This window comes from Crotalus tigris, unplaced genomic scaffold, assembly GCF_016545835.1.
Source record: "Crotalus tigris isolate CLP2741 ecotype Arizona unplaced genomic scaffold, ASM1654583v1 scf7180000023774.461318, whole genome shotgun sequence".
Taxonomy (NCBI): domain Eukaryota; kingdom Metazoa; phylum Chordata; class Lepidosauria; order Squamata; family Viperidae; genus Crotalus; species Crotalus tigris.
The window spans coordinates 170,358-189,307 of record NW_024100176.1 but is presented as its reverse complement, the minus strand read 5'-3'; the positions used below and the strand labels follow the sequence as shown (position 1 = coordinate 189,307).

At 40.2% G+C, this 18,950-nt stretch overlaps 1 protein-coding gene across 15 annotated transcripts in view; it reads right to left on the bottom strand.

Annotated features, from left to right (window-relative positions):
* INVS (inversin) overlaps positions 1-18,950 on the bottom strand; it is a 370,054-nt gene that overhangs the window by 227,705 nt on the left and 123,399 nt on the right. Inside the window, exon 1 of one of the 15 annotated variants that reach the window (XM_039321654.1) lies at positions 6,193-6,893. The exons of the other annotated variants lie outside the window; for them this stretch is intronic. The gene's annotated coding sequence lies outside the window, so the exon portion shown is untranslated. Of the gene's footprint in view, positions 1-6,192; positions 6,894-18,950 lie in introns of those variants that run through there. 15 annotated transcript variants of the gene reach the window in all.

The following is an 18,950-nucleotide window of genomic DNA, read 5'->3' as shown; positions in this document are numbered from 1 at the left end:
ATTTAATCAAGTGTAAGGGTTTAAAAAGCGGAAATGTCCATTACTTTTAGTCATGACTTTTCTTTAGAACTAGCAGTCACTGACTTTTAGGGATGTACAATTTGGCTCCCACTCAGGTTAAACCATTCTGTATTGTACATGCACTTTTAGGGACTTGGAACCATTTGTCACTATTCCAATGCTGCTGTCAGACCCTCAAATAAAATAGAGTGTGGATAACCACAGTAAATACGTAATTCAGCAAACAAGCTGTCATCCGGGTCTTCATATTGAGTATTATTGTTTATATAATACTAGATATTTATAAGAATAAATCGGTATAGTTACAACTGACATTTGGTAAAACAGTAATATTCCTTTAAATAATTAACATAGTTGATAGCATAACATCTATTTCCAATCATCAAGCTTAATACATAATATAATAAAGCTCTAAAATTCTTATTCTAACATATTTCAACCCACTGATAAAATTTTCCCCAAGTTTTATAGAAGATTGAATCTTCTTTCTCCTTCATCTCTAACGTTAATCTGTCCATTTCTGCACAATCTAGGATTTTCAAAATTATAATCTGGTCTGATGGTAGGTTTTCATTTTTCCAAAATTGGGCAAATACTATTCTTGCAGCTGTTAATACATGTAATATTAAATAATCATTCTCTTTGCCATAATTAGGTCTTAATATACCTAACAGAAACAGTTCTGGTTTCAATTCTATCTGATTTTCATCATCTTTTCTAACCATCTATGAATCTTAGATCAATATTTTTTTGCAATAGAACATGTCCACCAGGCATGATAATAAGTACCCGGTTTTTGCTTACATTTCCAACATGTATCTGATAAATTTTTAAACATTTTCGCTAAGTGAACTGGTGTCATATGCCATCTATAAAACATTTTTTATAAGTTTTCTTTGTATGTCACTGCTTTAGTAAGTTTGATATTTTTATCCCAGTTTTTGCCAGTCTTCTAATTTTATAGAATATCCAAAGTTCTTCACCCATACTATCGTTGTCTCTTTTACTTGTTCTTCTTCCATCTTCCAATTTAATAAGTATTTATAAAGCTTCTTAATCAAATGTTCATCTGTTTTTAAAAGTATTTTATCAAGTGGAGTCAGCTCTTTGTAAAATCCCATTATTTTTATGTCTTTTTCATATCTTGTTTGAATTTGCAAATAGGACCATCATGTTAAGTCAATACCTTGTTGTTGAAGGGTTTGCCTGTCTTTGAGTTTTCTGTCCTTGTCCAAAATGTCTTTATAACTAACAAGTTTATCATAATTAATCAGATTCGGATAAGCAAATGCTTTCATCGTTGAAAGCCACTCAGGAATTTTCATATACATTTTGTGTCTAACTTTCTCCCATTCAGAGAGTAAAACATTTCTTATAGCATGGTTTTGAAAGTACTTATGTATTTTAGCTTTCTCATACCATAAAAATACATGCCAGCCTAGTTGAAGGTCATATCCCTCTAAATAGAGAATTTGCTTATTTCTCAGAGTAATCCATTCTTTAAGCCAAAGCAAAATAGCTGCTTAATAAAGTCTCCAATCCGGAAGTCCAAAACCCCCTCTTTCTTTTGAGTCTTGTAGAAGTTTACATTTAATTCTTGCTTTCTTTCTTTGCCATATAAATCTTAGTATCATTGCGTTTAAATCGTCAAAAAATTTCTTACCCAGCTTTAGAGGAACTGTTTGAAATTAAAAAAAATAGCTTTGGTAAAATGTTCATTTTAACAGTCGCTATTCTTCCTAACAATGATAGTTGGAGATTTTCCCATTTTTCCAGGTCGATTTTTATTTGTTTTATTAGTCTCTCATAGTTATCTTCTTTTAGTAATGAATATTTCACCATAAGATAGATACCTAAATATTTAACTTTTAACCTAATATTTGAAGATTTGTCTTTTTGGCGAGTTGAGTTTTCTGTTTATCAGTTAAAGTTTTTGTTAACACTTTAGTTTTTTCCCTGTTTATTTTCAATCCAGCCACTTCTCCAAATTTCTCAATTTTCTACAAAAGTTTAGGGGCTGTTTCCAAAGGCTCCTCTAAGGTAAATACCAGATCATCCACGAAAGCCTGTAATTTATATCTCTGGTCTTTAATCTCAAGACCTTTAATTTCTATGTCTTGCCTGATGTTTCTAGTCAATACCTCCAGAGTAAAAATAAATAGCAGAGGTGAGAGTGGACATCCCCCATCATGCCTTTTTTAATATTAAAGCTCTTTGTATAGTCTCCATTTATAAGCATCCTTGCTGATTGTTTCTTGTAGATCACTTGGATTGCTTTAATAAAGTTTTCACCAAAATCCATTTCCTGTAGTGGTTGAAACATAAATTGCCAATTTAAATTATCAAATGCTTTTTGTGCGTCAAGAAATATGAGCGCCACCTGGTTCCCTGGATGATTTCCATAATACTCCAAAACATTTAAAATAATCCTTAAGTTATTCTTTATCTGTGTTTTAGGAAGAAAGCCATTTTGGTCTGGGTGAATAAATTCTATTAAAAAGCTTTTCATTCTTTCTGCCAAAATTGCAGCAAAGATTTTATAATCCACATTTAGTAACGATATTGGCCTGTAGTTTTTAATTTGTGTAGGATCTGTATCTTCTTTAGGTATCAAGGTAATATTAGCTTCAGTCCATGAATTTGGAATTTTTGTCTATATAAAAGTTTCATTACACAAGTAATTCAGAAAAGGAGTCACAGTATCTTATAAAGCTACATAAAATTCTGCAGGTAGTCCGTCCGGCCCCAGTGTCTTATCATTCTTTTGTCTTTTAATTGCCTCTATGATCTCCATCATTGATATCTTCTCATTTAACATCTGTCGCATATTTTCTGATATTTTGGGAAGATTTGCTTTTTTTAAATAGTCCTGAATTGCCTCTTCAGAAATTGTCTCAGCCTTATAAAGTAGTTCATAAAAGGCCTTAACGATTTGTTTGATACCATCATTATGACAGTGTATTTCACCCTTTTCATCCAGTAATTTACTTATTGATCTTTTTTCTCTTTCTTTTTTCAGTCTATATGCAAGTCATCTACCAGGTTTATTAGCATTTTCAAAAATGTTCTTTTTGGCTCGTTTAATCTGTTGTGCCATAGTATCAGTCTCAAGTAGATTTAATTTATGTTTCATTAAATCCACTATATCTTCAAATTTTTCTTTTGTGGATCAGTTTGTAATTCCAGCTCCAATATACCAAGCGGTTTTTTCAATTTGGACTGTGTGATTCTCTTTTCTTTGTTCTTTTTAGCAACATAGATTATAGCTAAACCTCTAAAGTATGCTTTTGCCGTGTCCCAAACATTTTGAATAGAAGTATCTTCCTTTTTATTAATCTTAAAAAAAATTCCATTTCTTTTATTGCTAATTGTAAAATTCTTTTTCCTTCAAAATAGATTTATTCAGAAACCATCTCAATTTTTTCTTAGATCCTTTCCATGTCATTTTAATTGGGTTATGGTCTGCCCAAATATTTGGTTCTATTTCAACTTCCTGTATCATAGTCTTCAGGTCATGGGATATCCATATCATGTCTATTCTTGACCAAGATTTATGCCTGTTAGAGTAAAAGGTATATCATGTCTTTCCTGGATTCATCTCTTGCCATATATCCTGCAAACATAATTCATCTTTCATTTTTAAACAAGATTTAGATAAAATATTACGTCCTTTCTTCCCTTGTTTATGGCTTTTATAGTCTTGAACTGCATCCACAATTGCATTAAAGTCTCCCAATATACAAAGACTATGATAGTTTAAATCCACAAGTTTGTCATATAGTTGTTGAAAAAATTGCTCTTGTTTCTCATTGGGGGCATATATTGCTACCAACAATATTTGTTTTTGATTCCATGAAATCTCTACCATTACTATTCTTCCTTCCTCATCAGAATAAATTTGTTTTGGATTCAACTTTTCTTTTATATATATCACTATCCCTCTTTTCTTTTGTAATGCCGAAGAAAAATAAAGTTTGCCTAGTTTTGGCTGTTCTAAAATTCTAGAGTGTTGTCTCTTAATATGAGTCTCTTATAGACAAATTATATCCATTTTAAGTTTTTGTAGCCTATGAAATATTTTACTCCTTTTTGATGGGAAATTGAGACCATTTATATTTATTGAGTATATTCCAATTTTGTCCATAATTTCAATTATTTCAGGATCTCAATCTTCTAGATGAGCTTATCTGTTTCTGATCTTTAGGTCTGACATCTTTCTCTGATTGCGTCTTTTTTGGTATCTCCTCCTCTGTTTGCTTAGAAGTCTCTGCAGTAGGTGTTCCCTTTGATCTCTTAAATTCCATATCACCTTTCTCCAAAAAGGCTCTGTGCTTATTGAAAAATTCCTCTGCTTGGAATGGAGTGTCCAGTCTATATCTTTTTGAGTCCCAAAAAATCAGTAGCCCTTCTGGAATCAACCATCTAAAATTCACTCCTCTATCAGTTTCATCTAAAATTCACTCCTCTATCAGTTTCCTTGTTAAAAATTAATAATCTCTTCGTGCTTCCCTTATTTTTCTAGGAATCTGTTTAAGAACTACAAGCTCTTTATCTTTATACTTCATAGGTTGGTCCCTTACAATTCTCAAAATTTCACCTTGTCGATTTCTTTTAAGAAATCTGACATGGAGTTCCCTGAGCACTCTGTTCCTTCTTGCGTAGTTAGAGTTGACTCTAAAAACCTGGTCCAATTCCCTATTCATTTGGTCCTTTTCAATTCCAAGTAAATCCGTCAGTGGTCCACTCATCAAGTCTAATAAGTTCTCATCTTTCTCTTCTATCACATTTTGAAATCTTAAGAAATACGATGACTGTTCCATCTCCATATTGCCTTCCAATTCCACATTAGATTGTGCCAATCTCTGGTTTTCCTCTTGTAGAGCTACTAATTTCTCATCTACCACTGCTGACTTGTCTTCTATTTTCTGCATTCTTTGTTGTGTATCTATCATCGCCTAATGAAACGCTTCCATTCTTTGGTCCATCTTAAGGATATCATTCTTCAAATCTTCATAGTTTCTCTCTAAGTCCTTTTTCATATCCATTCTACAATCCGCAATTGCGTGGAGTATGGCCTGTGTGTCTTTTTGTTGAGCTTGTTGGGTTTCCTGCTGTAAAAATGTAGTGATAGATTTTTGGGGCGCCGGACTCACCAAAGTTGAGGGGCTGAGGAACCCTTTTTCACTTCTTTCGCCAAATTTAGTGTACTCATCTTTAAATTATTATAGTTGTAATTTGTAATCCAATAACAGGCCCGATAGCCACTTTATTTGTAATCCAACATGGAGGCCCACTGGCTGATTGTAATCCACCAAAATGCGCAAGAAAGCGAAAGAAGGATAAAAGTAGTAGTCCAGTGCCTTCCTATTATCAGGAGACAAGGCCAAAATATTTTTAAAAAATAAGAGAGAAAATTAAAAATCAAAAGAAGAAATGAAATTATATTAAAAAAAATATCGAGGAGCCCTAAAAAAAGGAAAAAAAGAAAAAAGGAAAAAAGAAGATATGGACAAAGAAGCACCCAAAGTCTCTAGAAAAAGAGTAAAAAAAAAAAAAAATAAGCCAGGAAAAAAAAAGCCTAGAACCAAATTTTAATCCAATTGCAGCTTTGCAAGATCTTCTTATGTAGTTTCCTTACTACAAAAATTACAACCAGTCACGGAGAGCAAAAAGCCAAACATTGGACAAAAACAAAAGCTCTCTCTTAAAGGTCTCTAAAAGATAAGAATGTCTGGGCACACAGCCAAGTGTCTTGGATACACAGCCAAACTTTGCAGCTGTGTATCCAAGGTCAGAGAAAGAAAATAACCACCAGGGGATGCTGTTTCTTTCCCCGTTGTTTGAATAGGGAGAGGAAAAATAGTTTAAAAAGTTGAAACAGCAAGCTAAAGTTCCGTAGCAAGGCAATTAAGCTAGTTTCTTCCCCCCCAAAAAAGAATATATATCATAGCAATCTTGCTTTTCCATCCATAATAAAATATAGTAAGATCTTCTACTTTAATTCCATTGGAAAAGAGTTCAAAAGTTTTATAATGAAGCTTAAACTGCTGTTTTAGGGGAGGGGGGAAATTAAAAACCCCTTCTCCCTCCCTTAAGCTTCCAGCTTCAGCTCACAGGCAGGCAATTTATTTTAAAAGGTCCAGTTTGCCATAAATATTGAGGTTATCTCACCTGGAGCAGTTGCTTGTTCTCAATCAGCTGTCTTCTGTCTCTGACGATCAGCTGGTGATGGCGGCGATCGTAGAAGCACTCCGCCCTTCTTTTGCTGGTTCCAGGGGCTGTTTTTAGTTCAGAGAACCAGCTACCACCGGCTCTCCTTCCTCAAAGGTTCACCCCTCGATGGCCACCCCTCCAGGGTGGCATTCAGCCCAGATGGGCCTGCCAGCGAAAGAATTCTGGACCCTGGGGACGGAGAAACCTCTACAGGGTCTATAGTCAGCTCGTCACCGGTGACTGCTCTAAGGTCTTATGATCAGTCAACACCTTGATTGGTGTTTTGCCCCCTTCTAAAAAAGGTCTCCAAGTGAGGAGTGCCCTGCACACTGCATAAACCTCCTTTTCTCAACCACTCAGTTTCTCGGAGTTTTTTGAAGGTGTATGCACAAGATTGTAGGACACCCTGTTCATTTCTTTGCAAGAACACTGCCCCCACAGCCCCATCACTAGCATCCACCTGATTGATGAAAGGGATATTTGGGTCTGGGTATTTCAACACAGGCTCAGCCAAAAAGAGGCATTTAAGTTTTTCAAACATTAGTTGACATTCCATTATCTATTTCAGTGACTGCTGGGTTTGGGTTTCCCCTCCCCTTTTGTTTTTAACAGATTGGTGATGGGGAGGGCGATCTAGGCAAATGATGGGATAAATTGGCACTAAAAATGTACAAACCCCAGGTAATTACGTGGGAGAAACCTCTAAAAGAGTAAGGACAAGAATACAGGAACACAAGCTGGCAATAAAAAGAGGGGAGCACTATTCACAAATCCTCACTCACATGGTAGAGCTTGGACACAAGTTTGATTTCAATGGGGTGCAGGTTATTGCTAGTGATGCCTCCAAGAGCGGCAGACTCCTCAAAGAGGCTTGGTTCTCATACTGTAACTCTATTAATCGATGTGTGGAGTTACATCCTGCACACCAGGTCATGAAAACTTGGGAGGCACGCATTTGTTCCAGACGGAGGAAGCACCCCAGCTTGTGTTCCTGTATTCTTGTCCTTACTCTTTTAGAGGTTTCTCCCACGTAATTACCTGGGCAATCTATACAATGGATTCTATAGATCACCCCAGATTTCTCAGTAACGGGGAGTGGATCTTTCAACCTCATGATACAGGAACGCAATGTGCAGTCTGGTCTATGTGCCACCCTTATTCCATAGGGTGACAATAGCCTAGCCGTGGCTTCAGAAACATTACTGACATAGGGGAGAGTAATACGTGTAGTCTGTGGAAGTAGCTCCCCAATAGGTGGGTTATGGGAGGTCTGGATAGAGCACTGTGGCGCCTGATAAATTTATTGGGGTATCCATTACGTCTACAGGTGTGGAACAGGTATTTCCTTTCTTCAGCCTTAGCTTTGGCCGTGCTGCAGTGTGAGTCAGCTCTTTTAAACAGGGTTCTAATACAGCTGACCGTGTGGGCCACCGGATGGTTGCTGTTAAAATGCAAAATCCTATCGGTGTGCGTGGGCTTGCGGTAGACCCTAGTAGCAAGGGTCCCATCAGGCTGGCGATGGACCAAAACGTCAAGGAACGCCAGCCTGCCTTGATGTTCCTCCTCCTCCGTAAACTGCAAGTCCACACACCGAATTAAGTATGCTCACAAAGTCAGCCTTCCGACTCTTTTTGATGACAACAAAGGTGTCATCAACGTAGCGGGCCCAGAATTTGGGACAATACTGAGCCATCGCTACTTGTTCTATCCACTGCAATACAGCCTCGGCAATAACGCTGGAAATGGGTGACCCCATGGGAGTACCCTTTATTTGTTCATAGGTGTTACCCTGAAACGTGAAGTAGGTCTTGAGGCATAAACCCAAAAGGTCCACAAGATCTTCCGGGCGAAGGGAATCCTGGTGTTGTCCTAAGCCCCTGCGACTCAAAAGATCTTTAACCGTTGCAAGGGCTAGGTCCTGTGGGATAGAGGTGAAGAGGGAGACGACATCAAAAGATACCATCACCTCGTCATCCTCTATCCTTAAGGACCTAATCCTGTCCAGGAATTCCTCTGCCGATCTTACCACCGTCTGGCTATCAGCGACCAAGTGGCCGATACGAAGACTCAGCCCCTTAGCCAAACCAGACATGGGGGTACCCCTAAAAGATACTATGGGGCGGAGGGGAACCCCTTCCTTATGCACTTTGGGTAGCCCATAGAATCTAGCTGCCGCCGTGTCGCTAGGGCGTATCCTCAAAAGGGTTACGTCGTCTAATCTTCTACCTCGTTTCAGGGCGTTGAGCGTCTTATTGACTCGATTTTTAAGGGTCACCATGGGGTCCCCACTCACAATCCTGTAGGCCGTAGTGTCCTCAAGCAACCCTGACGCCTTACTGATGTAATGTGCTCTATCCATGACAACCGTAGCTCTCCCCTTGTCAGCTGGCACTATGAGGGTTGCATCATCCTTCTTGAGCTGGGCAAGAGCCTCCAACTCATTCCTCGATAAAGCTTGGTGGGGTCGATGATTTATAAGTAATCCCACTACACGATGCCTGATGTCATCTCCAACCTCATCCATACCAACACGGTGTAACGTTGGTTCTAGCGCCACCATAAAGTCCAACGCGCGAGCGTCCGTTAAGTTGTGTCCCACATCCCGTTGTAAAAGGGAAAGTTGGGAGTGGGTAAGTGTCTTACTAGAGAGGTTATGTACAAGGTTCTCAGAGGGACTAGTGTTCTTACGTAATTCTCGTAGTCCCTCAATCTTATCCTGGAGTCTATTTGTAGCACGCAATCTTGTGTTGTTAAAAACCAGCTGAATATGGTGGTTTAATGCAGCAAAATGCTGGTCTGTGAACCTAGTACGGCACAGTTCACGATGATCCTGAGCACATCTGGTGAAGCCACCAGTACGTCTGTGTAAATCCCCAATAAGAGCCCGCATCATGCCATGCTGGAATTGGCGAACGACGCGTCGGCCTTCGAAGGAATCAACAATAGGCTTCCTCTTTAATGACCTAGGTGGAAGGTCTTCTCTAATACAAACATGCAGGAAAGCTATCTTACGGTAGTTGTCCGCAATACGATGAGCGAGTCTTTCCCACTTTCTGGCAGTGAGCAAAGCTGCTCTTCCATAAACATTAAAAATTAACATAAAAATTGAGGAACATAGTCTCTTGGGTGTATACATATTCAAAAGATAAAAACGAGCACCAGGAGGTAAAACAATTAAAAGTTTAATAAATAAATAACCTAGCTTTCGATGGCTATATTGCTGCCATCATCGTCAGGGTGTTAAAAGCCAGAGGGTGGGGGAGCTTGTTTATAGGCACAAACGCGCCTGCACACGGCTCATAGACCTCGTTATGGGGCCCGGTCGATTGATCCTTTCATCACTCATGTCAGAAGTATTTCTGAGTTCTAAGTTCTTGCAGCTGATTACGTCTCTGTTGCGTGCGGCTCCTAGGCTGGGAGGCGAGCATTCCATGTCACTACGCACTAGAGTAACATGGGTAACTGCAGACCGATCCTGCGAAGAAATCCCAGATCTGGCTATCTTCCTCCCCCGTGTCTGATGTGTCACTCTCAGGGGGCATGCCACCCCATGCGTGCTCCCATCTTCCCCTATAGCCCCCAACCCACTGCCCTTCTGTGCATGGGATGCACAGCAGTTCGTTGCGATCTCCGTTCCTGTTAGTTTGGCGTCCGATTCAACTCTCCCTTCGGAGGAAATTCCAACTGCGATCTTCGCGCGTGCGCCCTCACGTTTCCACCGTACTACTTGGGAACGCGTGATGGGACCCTTAATGGGGCGGTTGCAGTCTGTAGGTCGGCAATAAAAAGAGGGGAGCACTATTCACAAATCCTCACTCACATGGTAGAGCTTGGACACAAGTTTGATTTCAATGGGGTGCAGGTTATTGCTAGTGATGCCTCCAAGAGCGGCAGACTCCTCAAAGAGGCTTGGTTCTCAGACTGTAACTCTATTAATCTATGTGTGGAGTTACATCCTGCACACCAGGTCATGAAAACTTGGGAGGCACGCATTTGTTCCAGACGGAGGAAGCACCCCACTGTTTGCAATCTCAATTGTTCCAACGAAGAGATAGACAATGAGGTAAGGACGATCCTACCATCCGGAGTGCCCCCGGCTATTAGCAATTCCTGCGCGCACCCACTGATGAATGAAGATCTTTGAATGAAGTTGACAACAGCAACCCACCCCCTAGTGCCCTGGATGCCCCGAACACTCCTTCCCTTCCCCCTCCCTCTCCTCGATATTGCGTCCGACCTACAGACAGCAACCGCCCCATTAAGGGTCCCATCACGCGTTCCCAAGTAGTACGGTGGAAACGTGAGGGCGCACGCGCGAAGATCGCAGTTGGAATTTCCTCCGAAGGGAGAGTTGAATCGGACGCCAAACTAACAGGAACGGAGATCGCAACGAACTGCTGTGCATCCCATGCACGGAAGGGCAGTGGGTTGGGGGCTATAGGGGAAGATGGGAGCACGCATGGGGTAGCATGCCCCCTGAGAGTGACACATCAGACACGGGGGAGGAAGATAGCCAGATCTGGGATTTCTTCGCAGGATCGGTCTGCAGTTACACATGTTACTCTAGTGCGTAGTGACATGGAATGCTCGCCTCCCAGCCTAGGAGTCCCACGCAACAGAGAAGTAATCAGCTGCAAGAAGTTAGAACTCAGAAATACTTCTGACATGAGTGATGAAAGGATCAATCGACTGGGCCCCATAACGAGGTCTATGAGCCGTGTGCAGGCGCGTTTGTGCTTATAAACGAGCTCCCCCACCCTCTGGCTTTTAACACCCTGACGATGATGGCAGCAATATATCCATCGAAAGCTAGGTTATTTATTTATTAAACATTTAATTGTTTTACCTCCTGGTGCTCGTTTTTATCTTTTGAATATGTATACACCCAGGAGACTACGTTCCTCAATTTTTATGTTAATTTTTAATATATATATATATATATATATATATATATATATATATATACACACACACACACACACACACACACACACACACACACACACACACATACATACACACACACACACACACACACAAACACACATACACACACACACGTTTCATCCTAATTTGGGCTTTGACTTTTGATATGAAATCTAACAGGCTGGAAGGGTGGGCTTTTGCTGAATGTCCTAGCTTAGCATTTTTCAGGATCATGCATATATAGAGTCAAGTTTGTATATATTGGAACAACGATAAGGGCTGTTTTGGCATTTGCTCTCTCTACACCAACACATTGAATTTGCCATTGAACACTTAAGATGTGAGCAAAGTGAAGATTTTCAGCTTTAATTCAAGGGATTTGACAAAAGTGTGATGTTAACATGAGGAATTACAACCATTTTCATACATCTATCCCCATTTCTGTTGGCTCATAAATGATGGGACAAACTAACATAATTACAGATATAAGGATTATTTTTAATACTTGGATGAAAATTCTTTGTAGTCAATGACTGCCTGAAGTCTAGAACTATGGTTATCACCTAATGCTGAGTATTCTCCTTTGAAATGCTTCACTGCAGCTGCTTTAAGTTGTTGCTTGCTTGTGTGTCTTGTTGCCTTCAATCTTATTCCAGTAAGTGAACAGCATATTCCAAATCGGGTACCTGATTTGGCCAGTGAAGAATATCCCATTTCTTTACCTTGAGAAACTCTTGGGTTGTTTTGGTGTCTCTTTTGGGACATTATGCATCTGCAATATGAAGCAGCATCCCATCAGTTTTGCAGCATTTAGCTGAATCTGAGCAGAGTTTAGTCCTATACACCTCAGAATTCTTCCTACTACTTTTATTAGCAATCAGATCATTAATAACACCACAACCTGGTTCCATTGGCAGCCATATATGCTGACTGCCTCCACCATGTTTGACCGAGGGTGTGGTATGCTTTGGATCATGAGCTGTTCCTTCCCCATATTTTTCCATTATTAGAAGTGATAGAAGTTGCAGGAACTTTACAGGATACTATGTCATATTAGAATTTAATATAAAACAGAGATAAGCAGCAACAGAACATAATTAAATAAGTATTATAGACTTTAAAAGAACTGATTTTAGCAAACTCAGAGCTTGGGATTTCATGGATGAAATTCTTAAAAGGCAAATCAACTCAAGAAGCTTGAAAAACTGAAAAATACAATTATAAATGCCCAGTCAGTTCAATACCATCGAAAGAAAACCAAGAAAACCAAGAAAAAACCAGCATGGTTGCACAAAGAACTCTCAGACCAAATGGGGGGGGGGGAGTACAAAAAATAGAAAGAGGAGCATGTAATGAAGGCAGAATATAAACAAATAGCTGGAACCTGCAAAGATGAAGTTAGCAAAACTAGATCTTTGAATGAAGTAAGACTTGCAACAGATGTCAGAAACAATTAAAAAAAGTTTCTTTCAATACACAAAAAACAAGAAAAGAGTCAAAGAAACAATTGGTTCACTAAGAAGTAATGGGCAGTAGAGAGAAAGTTGAGAGAGAACTGCTTAATTCATACTTCACATCTGTCTTCACACAAAAGGAAAAGCCCACTGAATTTACCAAAAACAGGACCATAAATGACAGGTTAGGAATGCAAATTAAAATATGCAAAAATAAGGTAAGAAAATACCTATCAGCTCTAGACAGATTTAAATCACCGGGTGATTTAAAACCAAATGGGCAGCAATTAAACCTATATGCATTTTTGTGTGGGAATTCGAAAGTGACCAGCCAAAGCATCCAGGCAGCATTGTATTGGCTGGGTTTGGACTGGTCATGGGGGGAGGGACCCTTCTTGCTCAGGAAACTCAGATTCCTCCTCTTTATTGCAGCTAGCCTCTTTTAGTAAAAATACTTTTACTTCAACCAAATAGAGTCAAGGGTTTTTCTTCCCCTGGGCAGATCTGACATTAGGTGGAATCTGCAGTTGTGGTCAACCAGAGAGGACATCACCTCTACCGTGGGGACCATGCACATGATGTCAGCTCAGTGTGAAAAAGTACAAAAAATAGAAAGAGGAACACATAACTTAGGAAGAGATTGAATGCTGGAGGGAGGCTTCATCCAGGCCTCCTTTGGGACTGGATTTCTCCAAGTAGATGGGAGAGGCAGAAAGCTGCAGCTAGCTGCCAAGAACCAGGTGGTCCCTAGGTGTCAGAAGGAAAGAAGATTGGAAAGAGCATCCTATGGGATTGACTTTCACCCGTGGAAGTCATGGCAACCATTGATAGGAACAAGTGGAGTTGAAAAAACTGGAGGAAGAAGAGGAGATAAGAGAGCATGACCAAGCCGATTGGATGATGGGACAAGCCATAAAGTTCATGTGGGGGCTTTTGAGAATCTTAAGGCATGTGAAGCCCTTGCCTAAGCTGCACAACCCAATGGCCAGCCATCTCCACCCATAGTGACAAATGGAGCGACCATATCTGCTGCCTCTGGCAGTACTGGAGCTGGTTCTGCAGTGACAATCCCTGTGGCTGCAACACCTTGGGTGGCAGCCCAAGTCACCCCCATGGGGTGGGCACCAGTGAGAAGGAGAAGCTCTAAGACCTTGCCGTTGGGCATGAAATTTAACAGACATCCCCAGCAGCTATCCCAGGTTTGGACCTACGTGTAGGAGTATGGTCTGGAGATAAGTATGGAAGGCTGGAAAGTGAGATGTGATCATGGTTCTGGGAGGAGCTGCCATGCAATGGATGGTCACCCTCCACAACAATAATGCCCCAGAACTAAGAAAGTTCACCTGATTTATGGCAGCAGTCTGCAAGTGATTTGAGGACCCCCTGGCCAACCGCAAAGCCAGAGACTGCATCAAGACCATCAGCCAGGGATGGAGGGGGTTGACTGAGTAACACCAAGGAGTTTTGTGACCTCGCTCACAGGCTCATTCACTGGCTCATTCACCCTAATTGATTACTTCAAAGATGGGCTGAGTGATAAAGTCTACACCTGCATCTCCAGGGGTGCCCCTCCCCATCCTTCATGGCTTTTATGTTTTGGCAGAGGATGTGGAAATTAACCTGAAACAACTATTGCCCAGGGTACAGATGGCAAAAATCCTTCCTGGAGAAGAAGGAGGCATTGAAAGCACAGCCAAGCATCACGAGCCCTCAGCAACTCTCCATCTCCTGCTTCAAGTGTGGGAAAGAGGGCTATTGAGCCACCAAATGCAAATCCGACCATGCTGACCAAAAAGTGTCCCTGAGCCCCACAAAGAAGCCTGCCAAGTTCTCACTGTGAACCCACAAGATGACACTGGAAGGACTGGAGGTTGTAGCGTTAACCCCATCCTCCCAGGATGGCAAGAGAAATTGTGATGACCCAGACACAGAGGCAAAACAGTCAACTGGCAGGTCAAACCGCCTTTTATTCGCTCCAAGTTTCCCCAAGTGCTCCCATATTTCTGGCAAGCCCCAGAACAAAGTAAGACACACCTCTGGCGGCAAGTAGTTTCACATATAGTTATATTAGAAGAGTAATTTACTCAAGACCATGTAGATAACAAGGGATAAAATATACATCCAAAATCTAACAAGTCTGTGGAAATACAAGCTTGCCTGAGCAGTTTCAGAAGAGAAGCCAAAATATAATCTGAAGTCTTTGGACACAAATCAAGTTTGTCAGCCAGTCCAATGGTCAGAGTTTTAAGGTTTCCAAGCAGAAATCACAACACCGAACAAGAGATCAGAGAGTTGTTTCCAAGATCAGCAACAGCACACAAAACTCCAAGAAACCAACATTTGTTCCCGACAAATGCCCCTCCCCACAGTGTCCCCTTAAGTCTCAGTCTCCAGGTGTGGCTTGTGGAGAGGGACGGGGCACTCTCCTTCCAAGTAGTTGAGCCTGCCTGCGTTGTTCCCTCCTTCTCTCCACTCTCCATGCTCTAGGATCAGGAGGAGGTGGCCCTTACTCGTCGCCTGAGCCCTGTCTCTCATGTTCATCCTGTCCCAATCCTCAAAGGCCCTGGCCAACCTCGGCCTGCCCCATATTCCTCTGAAGACACAGACACCTCTCCCTCAATCTCCATAGGGTCCCATTCCAGCTAATTTTCCTCAGCAGATTCAGGCTCCGATTGAAGCATGACAGAAATCTTGACTAGCCCCACAGAGGGCCCTGGGGAGAGTGATACTGATTCTGATGATGACCCCCTGGTAAATGATCCATTCAGACTGATGACAATCCCCAATGAACTAATAGTCCAATCCACAGGATGAAAAGCCAACCTAGCAGCCCTTTTAGACTTAGAGTACACCAGGCGTTCTGGTTGAAAGGTTAGGAGTGGCTTCCAGTTTTGATGTCACAGCAAGACGGGCTTTATCTTTCGCATTCGATTTTGCCCCACTGGAGGACTCTGGAAAGGGTCAAACGTTGGCCCATAGAGACGACAAGCAAGGAGGGGACCCTTGTTGATTGGGAAGCAATAACCTCCCGTTTGATCTGAGGAAACCTTCCAAACTGGCAGGGAAAAGACTGGCTACATTTGCGTAGCCAGTCCTAAGCTGCTGACAACAGAAGACAATAAGCACCAACAAGAAATATTACAGGAATGTGGATGAAACTGGGTGAGACCTGATTCTCTCTTTATGATTTTAAGACCTCTTCCTGAAAAACTGCCCAAAGTATTCCCCCCATGAGAGAGGGAAGGGGAACTTCTGCCCCATTCCCTCAGGAAAAGAAAAGTGGTGATTTAATTACTTGGGAAAAATGGAGAAAGTGACAATTTGGGGACTAAAAGTGCTTTTAAGACCTTTTTTTTAAGAAAAAAAAGAGAAACTTGAAAAATCTGCAATATAAGTTTTGGATTTTAAAAAAACTTTGTCAGTGACATCTAGTGGTGAATTTACAACACTTCAACTTATGCCTAAAAGAAACCTGGCTCTAAGCCCAAATTTAGATAAGACTCTGACTGGCCTTGGAAGCTTTTGCTTTTGAAGATTGCAGCTGAGAAAGAAAAAGCTTGGGGGCTGCTTATCTGTGTGGCAGAGACAATAAACTATTCTAAAATTGGCCTGTCTGAACTACAAATACAAATACTGACTTTCAGAACTATATTGTGGAACTCTTTTCCTGTAGAAGAAATATACATTATTGCCTAATATGATGGAACATTTTGGATTATAAATCTTGACTGATAGACAATTTTTAATGGTGCTTTCTACTCCCTGGACAGAAAGGATACATTTCTCATTGGACAGAAAAAATTGAATTTCACTTATATTTGCTGAGGGGAGGTTTAAAAAAGGATTGATAAGTTGGTTGGATAATTTGGAGCTCTAATAATAATTAACTGAAACTCCCTAAGTTTTTAAACAGATTTCTATAAAGGCTATTTAAATAAAATGGATGCTCCATATTTAGCTCTAAATGGTAAAAAAAATCCTTAATGTCTGTCTCCAGAAGCCTCAGTTTGACATACCACTAAGAAAATACTGATGAATCACAGAAAGAAATTCTCTTCATGTTGAAATTAATACAAAAAACAATTCCCTTAGCTCATGATGAGATTAAAAATAAAGAAGATAAAAGAACAATTTTATAATTTAAATCTATAAACCCAGAAAATAACCACAGAGAAGGAACTAGCAACCCAGAAAATAAAAGGAAAACTAGAGAAAGCTGACCCAAAGATGGAGGAACCAAAGTAAAAAATTAACGGCCAGACTCAGACAAATGAAGAATTAGAGGACATAACGATAATATTGGAAATGTAAAAGACATTTTATCAACCAAGATTTCAGAGCATACTGGAAGATAAGGAAGGAAAGCCAATGGAATGGAAGATAGAGCAGTTATCAGAACTGTGGGGAATTGGAGAAGGAGGGAGGATATTTAATAAATATCAATGGGTTAGCTCTTCCAAAAATACTTTAACTAAATTGTTTCTTTTGCTCCAAATAATATGCACAAAAATAGAGGAAGAATTATTTGATGATCCAAATGCACTGATTTGGAAAGTTAGTTGGCAAAGGAAGCAAGCTAGAGTAAGACTAAAGAAAACAGAAGCTTTGACCGATTACAGGGGATATTATATTATCAATTAGATGTTTGAATATGGCTAAGAATAGATTGCTAGAAATAGAAATATTATTATAACTAGATAGATAAGATTGGTAATCAGAATATCATATTTTGGCATGAAAAGGAAAATAAGAAAATGCTAAGAAGTTTGAATAAGGGAAGCTTTTGGTTACCCAAAAATAACTTGTTTTGAAACTATAAATGATTGGAATATTTTGAATATAGATGGGAAATTAAAACTGAAAAAAGTGAAAATAGGATTCTGATTGAATAAATAGATATTGAATGCAAATGCAATTAAGATATATTTTGGTTAAAAAAGATATTTTAAACTGATATCATTGATATTATTAGAAAACTGTAATAAATGCTGAAACTCAACTGTATATCTATTAATAACAATAAGAATTGTATTTGCTTAATGTGGAAAAATGTTCATTACTGAAAGAAGACAGGAGGTATTGGATAGTGTAATATTGGATTTAGTTTGAAGAAGCTTATATGTACCACGGAATTATTAATCATCACGTTGTCTATTAAGCACTTGTTTGTAAAAATAGAAAATTAATAAAATATTTATAAACAAAAAGAAAAGAAAAGCTAGAAGTAAGACTTAGCCCACTCAAGGTGCTAGTGACATTTTGCAAGATGGACGACTCTGTAGTGGGGGGGATCCCAGCCACATTCATCATCGAACTGGTAGAGATGCAGATGAGGGTGCACAAAGAGACTCTGAATTTTATCATAGCACCAGGCATGGGTGCCAGGATTAGCTATGAAAGTAGAACCCCTATATGAACCGGAGGAGGAGGCTGTTAAGATCCGGCAAGCTGAGGCAAAAGGAAAGTCAAGAAAGGACTTAGAGTTCTCAGAGCCAAGGCAGGAGGTGGGGGCTACAGTGCAGGAACAGAAGAAGGTTGACTCCCAAGTTCCAATGGAGTACCGGAATCTGCAAGATGTGTTTAGCGAGAAGGGCTCACACAAGCTCTCACCCCATAGGCCAATTGACTACTCCATAGATATCCTGCCAGGTGCTAAACTACTTAAACCATAAGACTATATTCAAGAACTCCTCGGGAACTGAAGGAATTATGGGCTTTCATATGCAGTAATCTAAAGCGAAGATTCATCTAACTGGCCCAATCCAGGGTGGCTGCCCCGGTCCTGTTCTGGGGGAAAAAGGATGGATCCCTTTGTCTATGTGTAGACAAAACAGTCTAAACAGAGTGTGTGTCGAAAATGTTCACCCATTACTCCTAATGAAAGACAAGCTAGCTAGTCTATCTGGGGAAAGGATTTTTTTTTTTTTTTTTTTTACCAAACTGGACTTACAGGAAGCATAGTATTCTTAGAATCAAAGGGGGTGATGAGTGAAAAACAGCCTTTAACTGCCCTTTGGGATGTTTTCAATTTAGAGTTCTCCCTTTTGGACTGCAAGGATCCCCCTCAGTCTTCATGCAGCTGATAAATGAAGTGCTGCATAAGTACTTGTACAAGGGGGTGTTGGTTTACCTGGCTGACATACTAATCTATACTGAAACCAAGGTGGAACATATGAAATTAGTTAGAGCAGTACTCAAAAAACTTTGCTCTACTGTGTGCTAAGCTCTCCAAATGCAAGTTCCACCAAAGTAAGATCAACTATCTGGGCCACCGCATCTCCCATGAAGTAATATATATGGACCTGAAAAGATCCTGGCTGTACTAGACTGGGCTCC